The 5,317-nt window shown below is 42.2% G+C and overlaps 1 protein-coding gene and 1 long non-coding RNA gene across 2 annotated transcripts in view; one reads left to right on the top strand and one right to left on the bottom strand.

The window, feature by feature from the left end:
- The window catches only part of epha10 (EPH receptor A10), a 93,754-nt gene that overhangs the window by 14,824 nt on the left and 73,613 nt on the right, over window positions 1-5,317 (top strand). The gene's annotated exons all lie outside the window — the stretch shown is intronic.
- LOC103154995 (uncharacterized) overlaps window positions 3,373-5,317 on the bottom strand; it is a 5,038-nt gene continuing 3,093 nt past the window's right edge. Inside the window, exon 2 of the long non-coding RNA XR_001659329.1 lies at window positions 3,373-3,667. This is a non-coding gene — a long non-coding RNA (uncharacterized LOC103154995). The remainder of the gene's footprint in view (window positions 3,668-5,317) is intronic.

The following is a 5,317-nucleotide window of genomic DNA, read 5'->3' as shown; positions in this document are numbered from 1 at the left end:
CTGGTTTCTTCCTGGTTTCTGCCTGGTTTCTTCCTGGTTTCTGCCTGGTTTCTTCCTGGTTTCTGCCTGGTTTCTTCCTGGTTTCTGCCTGGTTTCTGCGTGGTGTAGCAGCCGTCTGTTTCCTCTGTGGTTCTGCGGAGCATGAATCAGCCGGGCCGGTCGGAGGAAGGCGCTCGGATTGTTTCCCCCTCACTCGATAGTGCCGACCCCCCAGGACTCGACCTTTGCGCGCAGCGTGAGGCGCCGCGGCTGCTCAATACAAGGTGTCGACGAGGTCGAGACAGACGACCTTTCTGTTTTAACCCCCATCAAGCTGAAAGTCGATGGCAGGTCATCCACATCCTGCAGCTGTGAGGAAAATATCAGTGGGAATAAAGAAAAGCTGCTGTTGGCTCTGATCGGATGGAGGAGACATAAATACATCCATCTCCTTCATCGGATCTAGAGGTTAGGCCTAACCCAGACCCCACCATGCTAATGCTAAGCTAACGGCTCCTGAAGGATTCCCATCACATCAAATGTTTTCTGTAATTCTTCAGAATTTGTAGTTTTTCAGCAGCAGCAGATTTTATACAAACTTTAGTTTTATCTTTATTTCTGTATGTTTGGAGTCAGAGTGATTCTGTTGGAGTCTCCCTGAAGCTAAGCTAACATTTCAGTAAATCTTCATGTTGAGAGAGAAGCTGGTGAACATGAAGGTTTGGCTGGTTTCAGATTCTCAGGCCGTCTGGATTCCTCAAAGACAAGAAAGCAGCTGATGTTTACCAGATACCTGAACCTCCTCCTGTCAGCCGGAGAGTCTGGAGCTGAGACAGAAATTATTGTGATGAACAATTAACTAAAAGTATAAAAATGTTATAACACTGTAAGTTCACAAAGGTCAGTGATTCATTTTTAAACAACTTTTCACTCTGGAACTGGACGACGTTTTAAACATCAGGAATAAACAACAAAGTGGATTTTGAACAAGCTAATGCCTCGTTAGCGGCGAAGCTAACTGCAGCTCGTTAGCGGTGAAGCTAACGGCGGCTCGTTAGCGTTGAAGCTAACGGCGGCTCGTTAGCGGTGAAGCTAACGGCGGCTCGTTAGCGGTGAAGCTAGCTGTCTTAGCGTCTCGGTGGATTGCCCTCCTCTGTGTCGTCGGAGCGTCGGTCCAGACCTGCAGCAGTTTGCCATGTTTAGCTGCTGCTGTTTCATCCCACCAGGTCCAGAGGTCAAAGTTCACCATTCAGCTTGAATCCAAAGTTGCTTTGTGTGCCGTGTTTCAGGTTCAGCTGATCGGTGGAGAAGCGTCGCCTTGTCTTGGTAGAAACATGAAAAACAAACGTGCAGCTAGAAATGATCGAGGATATTTTAATTGTGTGATTTATTGATTTATTGGTGTTTTCCTGAGAAGACATCAGACTTTTGCTGGATTATTATGCAGGAAGGAATTATTGAGAGGAAACCTTTATTATTTTAGACATGAAATAATGATGTCACCAGGAAGCAGATAAAACTAACAAAGTTAAAGCGAAAAAACTTTGCTGAGTTTCAGATTCACTGCTGTACCAGAAACACCGACTGGAACATTTATATGTTAAAAAAAACTGAATAATTTCATTAGAATATGCAATTAATTAGTGAAAGTCCTGATGCGATTTGATTGGTCGAGCAGGAAGTGTGTGGTTCTGATTGGTCGGCTCCGTCAGCGCTTCGCTAACTGGACTTCTTCTGGTTCAGGATGAGAGGAGAAACCAGAGAAGACCAGTTAGCTCTACTGAAGGTTTGGGTTAGAAATTAAACGATTAATCAGTTATTGAAATAATAATCAACTAATTTAGTAATTGATTAATCGCTAACTGGAACTGACTGAAAAAAAGATGATTTGATGAAAGAACAGAATAAAAAGATTTTCTCATTTTGATGTTTTAACGTTTTTTAGCTTCAGATGATGAAACATTGACTAAAATAATCCTTTTATGCATCAAAAGGTTTTCTTATTTAAAAAGGAATTATTTGTTTATTTGCTTCTTTTAATGTTTTTCTAATATTGAATAAAATCATTTTCAGAGGCTAAATGAGCAGAATGTGGCCATTTTTATTTGATTAATCTGATTAATCATCAGAATAATTGATTACTAAAATAATTGTTGCAGCCCTGGTCTTGCTTCCTCTCAGCTCTCAGAAACTTCCTGACTGTAGAGGTCAGAGGTCATCCTGTTTCTGTGCGAGGGTCATGTCCGAGAGTTTTAGGTATGAGGTTGTTTTACAATGCATCATGGGAAGAATAAAACCCACATATCTGTGTGTGTGTGTGTGTGTGTGTGTGTGTGTGTGTGTGTGTGTGAGCGGCTGTCAGACCTGCAGCGCTGCAGGAGTTTCTCGTTCCTCCAGAAAGGAAAGCATGGTGGGGGAAGACGACCTAATTTCATCTAAAGGGAAAAGAAAGTCAGCAGAAAACCTCAGAGCTTATGTAACTGCCCCTCCCCACCCCCACTGGGGGGGCAGAGGGGCAGATAGAGGGGGGCAGGTAGAGGAGGGACGAACAGATGGAGAGTGATGAAGGAAACTTTTTCTGTTGTGTGGTCCGGCTGTGTGTGTGCGTGTGGCACAGATACACACCTGTATTATTTAAAACTACTCGGAAAGCCTGATGGAAGGTTTTCCCAGAACTCCAGCCGGAGCTTCATGGGGATATTAGCGGCCGACACGTGGGCCGGATCCAGCAGAGTCACGCTGCAGCTGCAGCGGCGCTAACGCAGCCTGAATAATGCATGCAGCGGCGCATGGTCTCCAGGTTCACACGCCCTGATCCGACAGCTGTGGACCCGGAACCGGGAAGCTTCTGTTTTCAGTCAGTATCCGCTGGAAAGCTGATCAGACTCCTGCAGCCGTCGGGATGAGCTCCACTCCGCCTCGTTATGTAAACTCGTTAGGCTCCGCCTCACTGAGCTGCACACATGCTAACCAGTGATTAGCCTCAGCCTGTCGGTAGCGGCTCCTCTCACCTTTAACTAGCCATCTCCACGCTAACAGATGGGCTCAGGGTTGCATAACAAGGAGAAAACGTGGATGCTGAAACGATTAATCGCGACTAATCAATTACTGAAATAATCATTAACTGGAGGATACAGAATCTAAAAAAGGACATTTGTTGAAAGAACAGCAGAGCATAAATAAAGCCATAACTGTAGAGAAATATAAATATTTTACCTTTAAGATGAAAAATAAATCTGTTCTTTCCAAAACTCACCCCACTGTTTTAGCTTCACCTGGTTCTGAACAAATCTCCAATTAATCACCTTCCAGTTACTAATCAGTTCATTCATAAGTTAATCCCCAGATCAGAGCGACACGCTGTTGATGTTCATCAGAAAGTTTGAGCTTCAGCTGCTATTGAAATTAAATATTTATTTTCTTATCTAAAAGGGAATAAAATCATCGTTTAGTAGCATTTTGATGTATTTCTATTGTTTAAAAACACGTAAGTGGCTAAATAAAAAAATCTGCACAATGTAAAAATTTACCGATTAATCACCAGAATGATCAATTAAAACGTCACAATGATGGATTAATCGTCAGTTTCTCTTCTTCTCTCTGATTGGCTGAATGAATCCTTTCTTCGCTCGTCTCCACAGCTGGTCATTCTCATTCTGCTCCGGTCGGAAAACCAGGAAATCTGAGCCTGACAGGAGGAGAACCGGAATAAATGTTGATTTTTAATAAATAGAGGAATTATTCTGAATCATTTATGATGATTTATGAAACAAAACAATCATCATTAGTTCAGGAAGAGAAAGATGGAGAAACTGCAAGTTTCATGTCTGATTCATGTTTCTGCTGTTAGCCTGTGTGTGTGTGTGTGTGTGTGTGTGTGTGTGTGTGTGTGTGTGCGTGTGTGTGTGTGTGTGTCAGGTTATCTTCTTTTTAGTCATCAATGCAGACGATCACGGGTTCGTTTTCCTTGACTTTCGTGTGGAACAGATTTCCATACAGAGAAGTTTTATCATCTCAAATGTAAAATATGAAGGTTTTTGTTTAGTTTTGGATTCATAACTGGGTGTTTTGTTTGGTCAGCAAATTGCTGTTTTAGAGTCCATATACTCCAGTTAATGATTAATCGATTATTAAATTAGCTGATGATTATTTAAATGATCGATTAATCGTTCCAGCCCTACATTTGTTTATGTTTTCTGAGTTTTTGGTTTGATTTCTTTAGAAAGCTGCACCAGAGCGCCACACAGTGGACGTTAAGCAGCGTACCTCAGGGCCGATGGCTCAGACTCTTTGTGTTTCTGATGTATCTGTTTGGATAGATTAATCGGATTAATCGTCTCAGTCCTCTCAGCCTCCATGGCGGCTCAAACCTTTAAACTTCCAGAGTGAGACCTGTAGAAAGGAGAACCTGAGGCCAGGCTCCACTTCTCTGACCTGCTGAAGCTCCTGAGGAGGTGAACGTGTCGCCTGGACCTGTAAGCGACGGCGGATCCTCTCTAAATAAAATCAGCCACATCAAACGGAGAAGAAAACAGGTGAAATGCTTTCTGAGCCGCTCACATCCTCACACACTCCGTTTGAAGGACATCCTCCTGCTTTAATGCTTTCTGCCACATCAAAACCTTCTTGAAGGTCTCATTTCCAACCCAAAGTACAAAGTTTTCCCTGAAGGTGACCTTGAATTTTCTTCTGTCGCTGATTCAGAGTCTGCAGAAGTAAGAAGAAATATCTTTATTATTTATGCCTTTTTAAAAGTTCCTGATGAAAAGCTGCTGCTTTGGTTTTCTGCATTTTTACATTTAAAAGCCAGCCTTGCTGGTGCGACAGGAAGTGACAGGTTACCATGGTTACCATGGTTACCATAAGGGCGAGAGGTCGGAGGGAAGTTGGGACGGTAAATGACGAGTTTCGTCTGATCCGTTTCTGATTTTCATGAAATTAAACCAAAATCACAGGAAGTTTCAACCAGTTCAGATAAACCAGTAAAACCAGTTCAGATAAACCAGTATACCAGATAAACCAGTAAAACCAGTTCAGATAAACCAGTAAAACCAGATAAACCAGTTCAGATAAACCAGTAAAACCAGTTCAGATAAACCAGTTCAGATAAACCAGTAAAACCAGTTCAGATAAACCAGTTAAACCAGTTCAGATACACCAGTAAAACCAGATAAACCAGTTCAGATAAACCAGTTCAGATAAACCAGTAAAACCAGTAAAACCATTTCAGATAAACCAGTAAAACCAGTTCAGATAAACCAGTAAAACCAGTAAAACCATTTCAGATAAACCAGTAAAACCAGTTCAGATAAACCAGTTCAGATAAACCAGTTCAGAT

Source organism: Poecilia formosa, unplaced genomic scaffold, assembly GCF_000485575.1.
Source record: "Poecilia formosa unplaced genomic scaffold, Poecilia_formosa-5.1.2 Scaffold408, whole genome shotgun sequence".
In the NCBI taxonomy this organism is placed as follows: domain Eukaryota; kingdom Metazoa; phylum Chordata; class Actinopteri; order Cyprinodontiformes; family Poeciliidae; genus Poecilia; species Poecilia formosa.
This window is presented reverse-complemented; position numbering and strand designations above follow the sequence as displayed.